The sequence below is a fragment of the Tyto alba genome, unplaced genomic scaffold, assembly GCF_018691265.1.
Source record: "Tyto alba isolate M040663 unplaced genomic scaffold, T.alba_DEE_v4.0 Super-Scaffold_17, whole genome shotgun sequence".
Classification (NCBI taxonomy): Eukaryota; Metazoa; Chordata; class Aves; order Strigiformes; family Tytonidae; genus Tyto; species Tyto alba.
This window is the reverse complement of record NW_024881279.1, coordinates 9,838,123-9,852,523: the sequence shown is the minus strand read 5'-3', so window position 1 is coordinate 9,852,523 and position 14,401 is coordinate 9,838,123. Positions and strand designations below refer to the sequence as shown.

The 14,401-nt window shown below is 41.1% G+C and overlaps 1 protein-coding gene across 5 annotated transcripts in view; it reads right to left on the bottom strand.

The window, feature by feature from the left end:
• The window catches only part of SGCD (sarcoglycan delta), a 363,788-nt gene that overhangs the window by 230,493 nt on the left and 118,894 nt on the right, over window positions 1-14,401 (bottom strand). For 4 of the 5 annotated variants that reach the window (XM_033006094.1, XM_033006098.1, XM_009968897.3 and 1 more), the window contains exon 1: window positions 4,695-4,877. The exons of the other annotated variant lie outside the window; for it this stretch is intronic. The gene's annotated coding sequence lies outside the window, so the exon portion shown is untranslated. Of the gene's footprint in view, window positions 1-4,694; window positions 4,878-14,401 lie in introns of those variants that run through there. 5 annotated transcript variants of the gene reach the window in all.

The window sequence follows — 14,401 nt, the reverse complement described above, 5'->3', positions numbered from 1 at the left end:
ATCCAAAGAACAGACATGCCACAGAGAAAAAAGCATGATTGTTATTAGACAATACTATATAGTGTGTGCTAGCCAAAAATAAGGGGTAAGCTAGCCAAAAATAAGAGGTAAGCAAGCCTGGGTGCAGTGAGAGCAGTACCAGGGCAAAGGCAACCCTGCCTGAAGCTGCTTATCATGTAAGAGATGCAAAAATGAAGGGGATAGAAAAGCAGGATAGGGAGTGTGAGATGGACAGGAGAAGGCTGGAAGCAGATATGGAAACATGTTCGCAGAAGAAGATTTTGAGCCAGGTCATTTCAAAATATCTGTAGCCCAAAGAAACACACACCCTTTTCCACCCCAGTGGAAAGGTAACCCATGCCTGAGACGTGGCCCATGGGCTGCCATGCAGCAGCTCTGCAAAGGACAAGGGGCTCCAAACTGCTTCATCTTCTGAGAGAAAGCGTTCTCCCTTCAGAGTTAGCATTTTCCACTCCTCAGTGTCCAAATTTCTCAAAGATCAGAGTGCAAAGTAATTACAAGGAGGTTGCTGGTTCTCGCAGGAGAAAGGTCTCCTGAAGAAAATAAGCCACTACGTCATTATGCTCTCTGAAGCAACACAGCAAACATCAGAGCCCAGAAGGCAGAGCAAGAGCCTGACAGCCCAGGAACAAGCCCATTTGTATGACTTTGGGCAGACCCATTGACTTCTCAGTACTTCAAGAGTACAGGTAAAGGACTATTATATTACTGTACCATGATAGATATTTTAAGAATCTCATGTTAGTTTTGGAGTTTCTTATTTTATTTCAGAAATTCAACTCAGTTCTGCTGCTGATAGCTACTTTTTAATTCATTTCACATGAAGATATTTGTTATCAGAAATTGTGCTTTGATATGTGTCAGGTTGATGGATTCAATAAAAGCCCTGTCAGGAGAAGTTAAGTGAATAGGGTTGCAGAAGTGGTATCATCAAGGGAATTGATACATTAACAGCCAGTCTGCTGATCTTGCAACAAAACATGTAAACATAATAGCCATTTTATTTCCTCACCCTGGCAAAACAGTTCAGAGAAACATTAGAAAAGATTTGCATAAATGTTACTCATACAAACAAGCTCACCATGATCACTGATAAAAAACATATGTAAAAAGTGATCCTGCATGCTGTCCTGTTTTCCTTTTTGGTGTGCAAAATTCAGTCAAGAAGAACAAAGACTACTCAAAATAGAGCTTTAAATTTAACTTTGGGAATTCAAGCAGACATCCCATGACACTCCAACTGAACTTTTCCTTCAGTAGTGTAGGAGGACAATTTTACCGACACGTTTTCAGACACAGACAGTAGACCTGCACTCCTCATCAAGTCATTGAAAGTTGCAGTAAGGCCTTATTTTGACATTCAAATCCACAGCACATAAAATCAGTGTTTGTTTCTGATTTAATAAATGAAATTACATAAGAAGCAAGACAAATTTGAACTTTTTATCAGACCACATAATACAGGGAGTGAGAAAAGGACACCTGCCCACTGCTCTGCTATAGGTCAAGCAGGTCTTGAATATGCAAGCTCTCCGCTTCACCTCTATCAGACCACCACAGCTGCAATGCTACCCCTGCACTGCCCTGTAATGCAGAGAGATTTAGTTAACTTGAACTGACTTACAGAACATTTGGGAATGGTAAAAAATGTGATATTGACAGTCAACTTTTAAAGAAGAAGAATAATATTACAGCCTAAACAAAGCAAAGGGAAAAGTACCAAAGCAATTAATCTGAAACAGGTGAATTACATTGAGGATTTATGTCCATGTAATGAAGACAATTAATTGTTACGAGATCCATAAAACACATTAAATGAACAAGATTTTTTCCAATTCTACTTGCAAGATGAAATTTATTAACTATGTTTAATGGCTACTTAAAATTTTTCTCTTACGTATTTATTAAATGTGCTTTTTCAGCAGAATAGACCATTTTACTAACCAGATTCTAATAATCTAAAAAATGAGCAATTTAAGAAAAAAACCCTACTCTGCATGTTATCTACAGATCCATTTAAAATGATTCCTTACACAATAAGATTACCATCACAAGTGCATAAATGCTGCTAAAAGGTAATCTGCTTGTCTAACACGAGCACACAACATTCTGCTGCAAAGATAAATGAGTTCAGCTAACATTATTTGGACATATGTTGCCATTTCCAGCAGAGATATGGAGCAAACGTGGGTCCTGATGTCATTTTGTGTTACTGTAATCATTTAATTAAAAACCCCTCTACTTGGGAGAGCCGTACACATGGAAGAAACCAGCTTAGATCGGACCAGTGACCGCAAACGAATCCACATAAAAATCTTGTGCTTTGCCCTACAGACTCAGCTGCTCAGCCAAGGCTGTATTCATGTCTCCAGCTGGGGGTATCAGATACACCTTCTGCACTTGTGATTGCATGCAAATCGGAGACAGGCATTTATCTTAAAAGTGAGCTTGAAGTGACTCTGTTCTTTATTCACCATCTGTAAAATGGGGATAAGTAGCACTTCTGTCTTAAATGGTGTCATGGGAACAGATAAAGTTGATGGTAGTCAACTATTCTGGTAAGTTTGCATGAGCCCCCAAGATGAAGAGAAAGGGTAAAAAAGGGTCTCAGTTACTTGAATGAACAAGAGCAGTGTTGCCAACTCTTTAAACTTTAGCACAATATTCTCACAATCTGCAACGTTCTTCTTAAAGATCGAGTTTCCATAAATGTGAGCTTTCCTTTAATAAGAACCAAGTTTTTAGATCTGATGGTCACAAAGTCAAATGCAAAAAAACATAACCAAAGTTGAACCTAGACTTTAATGACTAAATAATAGTTTTGCATAAATCAGTTGTATAGAAAATGCTCTTTGTCCTCTGAAACTTTGAGATTCTGCAGTCCTGCACCACCTCTGCACTGGAGTACTACTCATCCTGCAGCTTGAGATGTGCACCTCAGACTGAGAATTGGACAGACTCAGGTGGGAAGGACGTGGGGAGCTCGTCTCATCATCCTGCCTAAGGCAGGGTCAGCACCACAGTCACACCAGCACCCAACTGCTCTGGTGTGGATCCTCAGACAACTTGTGGCACCCTGCGTACCCAGCAAAAACATACACACTCATTGCAAGGAAGATTTACACGCTTTCACCTAAAAATCTCACACAGAAACAGGGAATAAACAAATTGATGTGATTTCTACATTGGAATAGTGCAAAATATTTCTCTGCAAATGTCAAGAAGCCCACTTGATTATGAAATCTCTCTCCAACAGTCTTTCCCTTTAGGTATTATAATCACAAGAGCAGCAGCTTGGAAATAAACAAAAGTGAAGATGGTAACAAAAGCATGTGCAATGTTTAACAACCTCCACTTCTAGAAACCAGGTGCCACTGGAGCAGACAGAATGGAAAGCACTGCAGCGGTTTTAATGATGGGAACCTCTCCTCCCTGACAAGTGTTGTTTTCTTAAAATACCTGTACAAATTAACAGCATATGCTGTGATTGGAACAGACCTTTCTTGGCCCTCAAAAGTTAAGCACTTAATTTAAGTTATTTCCACCCAACTTTTTCTGCAATTGCTGCAGAGAGGCAGTCTCCAGACCAGCAGAGCTCTGCTGGAGCATAAGAGATTCAGCCTGTAATTTCCAGAGGCAACACTACCGGTGCAACCAGATCCAAAGCAGGAGGATGAATGCATACTCACCTGAATGACACATGATTTTTTTAGATACTTTAAAGAAAGTCTTGACTTTTTCCCCCCTCCCTCCACTAACACCAAGCACAGGTGTTATATTGCTGCTGTACTTTTCTCAACAAGACTATACTGCTCGTTCAGTCATATAAGAGAAGTCAATACCCATGTGTTAAATGAAAAAGGATAGCATCATCTGATACCATTCTACTGAAATCAGAGAACCAAAACTTTAATTTTTTTTTTTTTTTTTTTTTTTTTTTAGCCAGCAAACTTCGCCTTCACAGAAATAACTTGGCCTAGATAAAAGAAGTTATAGAATCAGAGGCTATATTACCCTAAATGATTCTATATAACAACCTTTGTCCACAATACATTCCTTAAGTCCTAGCCCTCAATTTCTTGTTAAAAGATAGTTGCATATTGCCTGGCTACAGTTACAGCATAACCATGGCAATGTTTGTGTGGATATGAGAACCTCCACACATGCAGAAATTGTAAGTGCTACACAACAAGCGGGACACACACGATTATGGAAGCAACTGGTATTATTTCTGTCCTTGGCAAACAACAGGAATATACAAAGCACAAAGGAAAGCATGGGTCATATTACAAATGGGCTACTTCAGCATTATTTAGTTTTCTTCATCTCTGACCATCTGAATTGCAGATGTTAGTGAAACACAAGTGGGATTTTCAACATGCGGATGCCTATCACTAAGTACACATCAACAGCAGCAAAACACAACCATTCGTGAGGATTTCATTCATTAAAGCATTTGATATATACATGTACCCCCTCATGCCCAAGACTTTAAAACAATTCACTCTTGATGAACGTTCTCCAAATTCAGGGAGGGCAAAGGTTATTTATGGAGTCAGTATGAGCATGGCACATATACAGCAACAAACATGAAGGCTGCTAATTTTCTATCTTCCCCATATCAGATATTCAGAAAAGAGCAAAAAGACAAGAGCAGGGGTAAAATTACATACCTTACCAAACCTGAATGTTGGACACAACTCGTTTCAGAGCAACATTTGGTGTGAAGGTAAGTTCCTCAGGTGACCACCAACTGCAGTTCCTTTCTGAGCACCCCAGAAGTTCCAGCTCTAACTTGTCTGTGTCCCTGAGGAAGATGCAATGTCCTCCAGTATTTCAGAGCCTCAGCTGAAAAAGATACTGTCCAGAAAAAGGACAGAGAAGAAAGTGTGGCATTAAATTCTAGGGTCAGCTGTCTGGCAGATTCAGAGCAAAGAATAAGACAACATCAGATAGGAATAAAACGTCAAGGCAGGACAAAGAGTCTGTGACAATCCATCATGCATGGCACCTTTGGAGGGCAATCTTTAAATTCAAGAACTGTGGTGCAAAGCTATTCTTGCTTAACAGTACTTTAATAGTGTCCCTACACCAGGAAATGAATGCCAGCCTAGCTGCTTTTTATTATAGTCCAATATCATAATAAGAATATAAGTAATACACTTCTCCATAGAGAATATTTTCATTCATTATAGCATTTCTGCAGAATAAAAGAACTTCCATATGAAAAGCAGAAACATCACCTCAGTCTTAATGCTTTGCACTGTTAAAATGGCTCTCACTCAAGGAACTCAAAGCTCCTAAAGAGGCAATAACATTACGACCTTACAGCTGATGGGTAGCAGTGACTGTCAGCCCAACATGCAGCAGCGAGTTCCCAAAGTTCAGTCTCCAAAGCAATTGTCAGAAACTGGTAAATGGCCCAAGCTTTTCTGGGAGGATGAGGGCTTGGCATTGCCACATTTTCTAGCGCATTCTCACTGCTTCCAAGAGGTCAGACCCTGGCACTGAACATGGACTTGGTGGCCTCACACCAGGCACCCAGGTGAGAAGACAGCAATGGGGATGACCACCTGGCAACAACACTGCCTGCAACCAAAAACCTTAGAGAAGCACTGAGAAGTTCAAATATTCATCGCTGTCATTGCATGAATCAACGTTAATCCCTGGCATATGGGAATATACTTGAAGGGCCACCCTCTCCCCACCTGGACAGCAGAGCCTGGAAAGAGAGACCAGGCAGAGCAGCACAAAGCAGGTGAGGACCAAGAAAAAAGTAGGATCTGACCTCCCTAGGATGCATGAATACACACTGGGTGGTTGTGTCCTTAAACCAGGCTCAAAGATGCTTTTCTAACATTAATTCAACACAGCAGCTGATAACATACTTTAACTTTGCCTAGAAATGCAAAAAGAGCAAAGAAAAAAAAAAAAAGATATGCAGACATATTTATTCCTTAGAGCTCTCCTACACAGGAGAAATCCTGTGACAGCTCAATATACCACAAAATCCCATTATAGCTTGTTGTGGTTTAACCCCTGCCAGCAACCAAGCCCCACACAGGCGCTTGCTCCCTCTCCACTGATGGGATGGGGGAGAGAATTAGAAGAGTAAAAGTGAGAAAACTCGTGGGTTGAGATAAAGACAGTTTAATAAGTAAAGCAAAAACTGTGCATGCAAGCAAAGCAAAACAAGGAATTCATTCCCCACTTCCCATGGGCAGGCAGGTGCTCAGCCACCTCCAGAACAGCCGGGCTCCATCACGTGTAATGGTGACTTGGGAAGACAAATGCCATCACTCTGAACATCCCCACTTCCTCCTCCTCCCCCCAGCTCTGTATGCTGAGCATGACGCCATATGGTCTGGGATGTCCCTGGGGTCAGCTGGGGTCAGCTGTCCTGGCTGTGTCCCCTCCCAACCCCTTGTGCACCCCCAGCCACTCGCTGCTGGGGTGGGGTGAGGAGCAGAAAAGGCCTTGAGTCTGTGAAAGCACAGCTCAGCAATAACTAAAACATCCCTGTGTTGTCAACACTGTTTGCAGTACAAATCCAAAACACAGACCCATACCAGCTACTATGAAAAAAACCTAACTCTATCCCAGCGAAAACCAGCATAAAAAATCCTGAGCCAATGAACAGGTTACAGCTATCTGGAAAACCCATTAGCTTCTGGACTTGCAAGAAGGAAGATTTCAGTAATAAGTGTGTAAAACTGCCCATACTGAAAGTTAGCATTATATTGCTCTTTTTTAAAAAATCTATATCTATAAATATTACCAAAAAAAAACAAAAAAAACAAACCAAACCCCAAAAGTCTAAGCATGGTCACACAGATCAGAATAACCAAATATATTCACTTTATTTAGCACTAATTACCTCACTGGACCTTGTACAAGTGGTTTATGTTACATACCACACCTCAAGGCTCTACAAGTGGAACGGTTTGTGAGATACTCACAACAGGAGTCAGGACGGCAGAGCCCAGCCCTGATACCTTGATACACATTTTCAGACCTTCTGCCTCTCGAACTCAGACATGAAGGACAAAAGTGGACCTTCACAGTTCCCATCCTCTTCTAGGCTAACCATGAAAAAATCAAACTGCCAACTGAAATGGCTGCTGAATGACTTATGGGTATAGAATTGGCTGATGCTGCAGTAGTTTGATCTGCAGGTAGCAGCAAGACCTAATTTTATTGCTTTTAAGGGATTTCTATCTCTGGAGACCACAGTTACAATTACTTTTTTCATTTTGGCTCATAAATTGTAATGCAAGATAGTCATGAAGAAAATCAGTGCTGCATTTTTGTGCATTAACTATAGCATCAGCTGAGTTGAGACGAAGAAGTAACAATAATAGGACTAGATCATCATTGTAAGCTGAGTGCAGGAGCCTGGCCTCAGGTTAGAAAAGATGTGGGTTTGAAATCTCCTATTTAGTACAGCTTGCCAATGCTCACTGGAAGCAAATCTCTTTGGTAAGTTGGCACATTGCCTTAAAATGCTGCTATGCATGCACATAGAGTTTCTGTACCGTCTGAATTCCTGCACTGCTGGGTGGATCATAAATTATAATACAGGCATTCCTAAATTAACATAGTTAAGTGGTATCAGATCAGGCTTCAAGTCACAAAAGCAGGCATATAGATGTTCTCAATCAGAAAGGCAGGCAAGACATTTTTCCAGTAAAAAGAGAGTATTTCCCTTGGAGGAGTCTCAGTCCTTTACTGATAGAAAGCATGAATTATACAAACTAACTATACACTTTAGATGTAACAAATCAGATCAAATATTAAATTTGAAGACACCACTTCTATCTTGAGATGTTCCCAGACCACAAATCAATGAAGGCTGGGAGACTCTCTCACAGGAAGCCTTGCCATACATTTGCCCTGTTCTCATACTTTTCTTTAGGCATCAGCTCCTGATCACTGTCAGGGTGAGGACAGGATCCAGCTGGACCCTTATCTGACCCAGCACAATCATCCTTACATTTCAGTGTCACGCAGTTTAATGTACAGTTTGATCCTTGTGGCTGGATATGACAATATTGGTGAGCATTTGCAACCTTAGATAGGGAAAAAAGAGGTATCTAGAAGCTGAATTACATATTTGCAAGCAAATATTACAGTATACTAGATATTCAAATTAGTATTAGTTTGTCTCACCAAAAATTAATTACAGTCTATCTAACTGCAATTGAAGAAATTAGTTAAGCATAGAAAAGATTAAATATTTAAAGAGTCTGGTGACTTTAAAATAATTGAGAACATATCTCCTTGCTTAAATATTAAATTTATTTTATTTTTACTACTAATGTGACCATTAAGAAATTGAAACTCTGTGTGTGTTTGCATCCATGCAGACAAATATGACACAGGTATATGTAACATGTTCATATATGGTCTCATAGCTTTTACATTTCTCTGTAACTAAACTTGGCTAAACATGTTTGACTAATGCAGAGGAGATCTACCGGTAGAGCCAAAAGAAAGGTTGTGAAAGAGGCAAGAAAAAACACATTTTTATTGCTAAGTATTTAACAAGGTCAACCTCCTCTGTAAGTGCAGGAAAAAAGATCACACACCAGCAGACTCTGAACACAGCAGGGGATTATACCAATTCATTAGCAGGTGTATCTTCTAATTATAGCCCTGGACATTAGTCTCCATAAAGCTGAGCAGGGAACAACTGCTGCATTTTGCCATATCCTCAGGATCAAGCTCATTGTTTTCTACTGAGCTTCTGGACAGCATGGCTTAATGCAATCCCACCCCACTAGCTTCAGCCAAAAGCAAGGGTATTCAGTTATCTCAGAGGGTGCTCCTGACTCCTCACAGCTCAAGTCCCGAGATAAGCTGGGTTCTACATTTTATAGGATTTGTTCCTCTGTTCCCACCATGTAAAGGAAGCTGTAGGATCAACAACTCATCCTATCAGCTCCATCTCTGGTAAAGATTTCACATTAATTTAGTGTAAAGGTGACACTAGTGAAGAAGGGAATAAAATGAGACTTTGAATCCCTCTTTCCAGAAGGCTAATGGTAAAAAATTGGTATCAATACAACTTTGGCACCTTTCCAACAATAACACTTAGAGCATTGCCCACAGCCGTGTACCAGACATACTTTATCATTCATGATGGCTCAGTACAAAACATAAATAAAACAGAAGTTGCCAGCACTACTGGTACTCAGCTGTTTTGAAGCTTTTTTTTTCCTTCCCTGCCAACAAAACAGATAGTGAAAGAGTAGAACTGCTATTCAAGTGAAAACATTCATGATTAGGAAATTTGGTGGAGGCTGGTGGTGTGATGGAATTCCTCGTGAAATTAACTCAATTAAAGAATGCAAGCAATAATAAAATGAAGAATACATTGACTGTGATGTTGATGAAAATCAGCACTGTTTTTTTGTCATCCTAGTGTAAACTAAGGGTATCCAGGAAAAGGAAGTAAAAGCAGTGGTTAACCATGCTTGTCATATGAACTATTCCCATGATAATACTATTAATGTTACATTACAAGGTTCAAGAGTAAGATTAACATCTTACCAGGTTAGAAAATGCTAAAACATTGCACAAGTCTTGCTGCTGTTACATGCAAGTAAGTAATTTCTGAAAATTAAAACCAAGAAACGCAGTGGAAAAACTCCCAGTTTGAAATAAAACATGCCTGCTGAAGAAAGGAGCTTACATTAACAAAGGCTGCTTCTCAAGTTCAAAAGCATTAAGTTGCAGGCTACTGTCTAGCTGCTAACACTGCTGAGTTCTTTTTATTATTATTACTCTTACTACTGCTACAGTCTGGTTACACTATAAAATAAGACCTCTTGGGTTCCCTAGATTCAGATGTTTACATCTGCCCTTGTACTGAAACTCTTTCATGAGATTATTGTTTCTTCTGTCAGTTCAATTGAAAGCAATGATAAAGTTATAGCAATGCATATGTTCTTGTCAAATAATGCTTTCAAAAGGTTGGAAATGCATTCCTCGAAAAAAAAGCAATGCTTAACTGACTTTCTGGATTTAGGAGACAATGAGCATCAAACAGCTTGCACTTCACTGGTCAGATCTTCAAAATAATTGAGTAACGAAATAAACCCGGTACTTCCAACAAGGAGGGGCTGGTGGGGAGTGTGAAGCTCAAGGGCAGCCTTGGCTGCAGTGACCATGAATTGGTGGAGTTCAAGATCCTTAGGACATCAAGGAGGGCGCACCAAGATCACTACTCTGGACTTCAGGAGAGCAGACTTTGGCCTCTTGAGGGACCTGCTTGGAAGAGTAGCATGGGATAAACCCGCGGAGGGAAGAGGGCCCAAGAAAGCTGGTTAAGATCCAAGGATCACCTCCTCCAGGTCCAGGAGCAATGCATCCTGACAAAGAGGAAGTCAGGTCAGAAGGTCAGGAGGCTGCATGGGTGAACAAGTTGCTCCTGGACAAGCTCAAACACAAAAAGGAAGCCTACAGAGGGTGGAGGCAATGACAGATACGGAAAAACTGTTTTAGCAGCCAGGAATGAAGTTAGGAAGGCCAAAGCCCTGATAGAATTAAATCTGGCCAGGGACATCAAGGGCAACATGAAAAGCTTCTATACATACTTTGGTGATAAAAGGAAGACTAAGGAAAATGTGGGCCCTCTCTGGTAGAAAAAGGGAGACTTGTGGGTATTTGTGGATGGAAAACTGACTGTGAGCCAGCAACATTCGCTCACAGCCCAGAAAGCCAACTGTGTCCTGGGCTGCATCCAGAGCAGTGTGGGCAGCAGGGCGAGGGAGGAGATTCTCCCCCTCTACTCCACTCTCGTGAGACCCCCCCCTGCAGTGCTGGGTCCAGCTTTGGTGTCTCCAACATCAGAAGGACATGGACCTGCTCGAGTGGGTCCAGAGGAGGCCACAAAGATGCTGGGGGGGCTGGAGCAGCTCCCCTGGGAGACCAGGCTGAGAGAGTTGGGGGTGTTCAGCCTGGAGAAGAGAAGGGTCCGGGGAGAACTTATAGTGTCATTCCAGTGTTTAAAGGGGGCTACAGGAAAGGTGGGGAGGGACTCTTTATCGGGGTGTGGTGATAGGGCAAGGGGTAATGATTTTAAACTGAAAGATTAGCTATAAGGAAGAAACTCTTACCTGTGAGGGCGGTGAACAGGTTGCCCAGAGCAGCTGTGGCTGCCCCACCCCTGGAAGGGTTCAAGGCCAGGTTGGACGGGGCTCTGAGCAACCTGGTCTAGAGGAAGGTGGCCCTGCCCATGGCAGGGGGGGTGGGAGTAGGTGATCTTTAAGGTCCCTTCCAACCCAAACCAGTCTATGATTCTATGATACCAGAGACAGCTATGTGATACAACCATTGCTGATATGACAATACCTAACTTGATTTCCTCTTATTCTAACTTAAAATGTGAATCTAACTAGAAAACAATGATGTCACTCATCTTAGTATCACAGTTAAACTGTAAGCCTTACTTTCACGTTGACTGTGGTATAACTGGTTCCATTAGGTCTATAGCAAATTTGAAGCATGTTTCTCCAGCCCAAAGTGCATTGTATCAGCATTAACTTGTTTCCCAGCTTACTAAATTGCTTCACTTCCAAGTTTAGGGTGGCAGAGTCCTTAATTCATTGGTAATGAAAAGCCTGTGCCTTTCTTTTCCCTTGTCTTCTTTCTTTATCCCCTTTTTCACAAAGCCAGAAAAAGACTTTTTGCAAAAGTTGGGACAGATTATTTCCTTTCTAGCCACCTCCCTCCTCCTGTGACTCACATAACCACACACCTCTGCCAGGGTGTTACCAGGCTGAGGGCTCCACTCAACAACTGCATCATCACAGAGGTGGGATGAGCTGTGAAAGCCCCAACCGACCCAAGGGAAAAAAAAATTGGCAATATACGCAACAATGCAGAATAAATCATATTAGCCAGGGAAAGACGTTATTTTTGGATCCATTCCAAGATAAACTCCTATGTGTGCAAACTTAGTGCACTAGGACTCTTCTGGGATATATTTTCTATATTCTATAATTCAGGTACATTCCAGGATGAAGAATGCTGCTTATTACTAGAAGGTTCAAATACATTTGGATCTCTTTACCACAGCTGATAGCACATAAATGGATCATATTATAGGATCAGGACATCAGAAAGCACAATCTTTTTATAAACATACTGTACTTCTCTTTCTCTGTATGAAAGGAATTAGCTTGACTACTATTAACTTTAATCTCATTTGAACTCGGTGCATTTGTGTTTTTCCACCCAAACCTGACTTCTCTGTACCTGCTTCAGACATGTTTTCACCTTCTTTTTGCCTTTTTTTAAGAAGAATATATATTTTTTTTGTTCAGGGACTCTCTCTTTTGAATCCTTCAGGTGAAATTTCCCAACAGTTCTGGCACTGGCCTCACTCTGCTCTCACTGGAGTCGGTAAGATTTATTACTGGCCTACATTAAGACTGGTCGTAAGAAAGAACTATTTTGCTGCCCTAATCTATCACTCTTCAGAGATACTCTGCTTTGTGTTACTGCCATTTCTAACCCATTTTCTGTTGGAAAATGAATAAGTAAATGCATATCTCCATCTACTGTTAAATGTCATTGCTAAGCAAACCTTTCATCCTTTGCTAAAGTTGCTTATCTCTAAAGTTACTTATTTAACTCTGTAACTTTATTGTTTATCTCTGTGGAACATATTGGGATAAGCTAGTATACCAAATGTTAGAGAAAATACAAGTATATTGGATTCTGTGGCACCTAGAGGACACACGGCTGTCAGTCAGTTGTCAATCTAGAATCTGAGCAGGGGTTTTCATTATAAATTCAGATTATTATTCTCAGTGTTTTGATTTAAAAGCCACACATAGCGTCAAACTCTGCTGCATTTCCTGAGAGTCTAAAATGTGATTCTCCTTTGATATTTCAAGCCAAGTTTAGTTATATTAGGTAAAACTATTGGTTTCAGTCACTTTTCAAACTTTGAAAAGTTTTCTCATATAAATTATTTGTATACAATGTGCTGTCACTCTGGAATTCCCACCCATTGCTGAAGTTTTACCCTGTTACAAGACAAGGGAAAGGCAGGAGTCAACCAAGTCCATGACACATAGGCAGCCTCAGTGCACAGATCTGATACATTAACCTGAAAAGTATATTGAATTCACTGACACTTGAAAAATACTAACCTAACTCCTGAAATGTAGCTTTTCCCATGCTGGATCATATATTTGAAGAAAAATAACCTCAACTTGAGCTGGAAACCAGCATTAAAGCATGGTAAATCTCTAGAGCCTTTAAGTGCTTTAATTTCAGCCACTAGTACAAAAATGACAGAGCCAGGAAGATACAGAGGAGGGCACACAGAAGACTGGCAGAGCATCAGGGAGGAGGCAACGGTGAATGGATGCCTGCACCAGCTCACGAGGACCGTAAAGACTGGGTGAGTGCACTGGAGAGCTGAGAAGAGGCCAGAGCAGACTTGGGGCTGCAGGATGGTATCAGAACTTTCAAGGAGAAATGTCAGGAGTTTGGAGAAAGTTGATGCAAGTTAAAAAGGAACATAAAGAAACAGAACCACATCTAAGCCCCAGAGGTTGGCCTTTTGGTACATAGCCACCAACACATTTGCAACTGCAAATCAAGATTCACTTAATGTCTTCTCCTCCTCCCAAGTGCACACACTGCTCCAGTCTATGCTTTCTGGACCAGGTCATCTAAACTTACAACCTGAACTACAGAAAACCTTAAATAATAAGTGCAAAGCAGTGAGCAATCCGACATTGACACAGAAAGCATCCCTGCCTCAGACTCCACATGAGAAATATTTTGAGTTCACCCATGTAAACACCTCCTGCTGTCTGTTCTCAGACAGAGGAGGTCAGATGGACTAACAAGTCACCAAACTATCTGAAATACTCTTGTTCACCCATAAAGTAAGGCAGTGTCACACTGCTTCAGCCGGTAAAGGCTGGCTTCCTCGACACACTGTAAATCCTAACAAATGGAGCAGAAATACAGCACTCGGCAGGCTGCACAGCACAGCCAGCCTGAACACCAAGTATGTGAACTGCCTTCAATCTCATTAGGTGCTCAGTAGTCTCAGAGCAATCTTTCGATTTGTGCTGAAAACCAAAGCAGCTGAAAGTAGACTATCAAATGTAAGGGAGTTTAGAATAACCTTGTTATGAAATACACTGAATTCTCTTCAGACACAGCTCTAGACTGCTGACTCTGTTTGAAGTCCATGATTAGTAGACCCCAGCCAGAAATACATCACTAAGCCCAGGTAGAGCTTGGAATGAGATGAAAAAGACTCATTTAGCCACTGTCAGCAAAGAAACCATACAATGCACCTGAATCCCATCTAAATCTAGATGTGGCCAAGGTATAATAATGAAATACT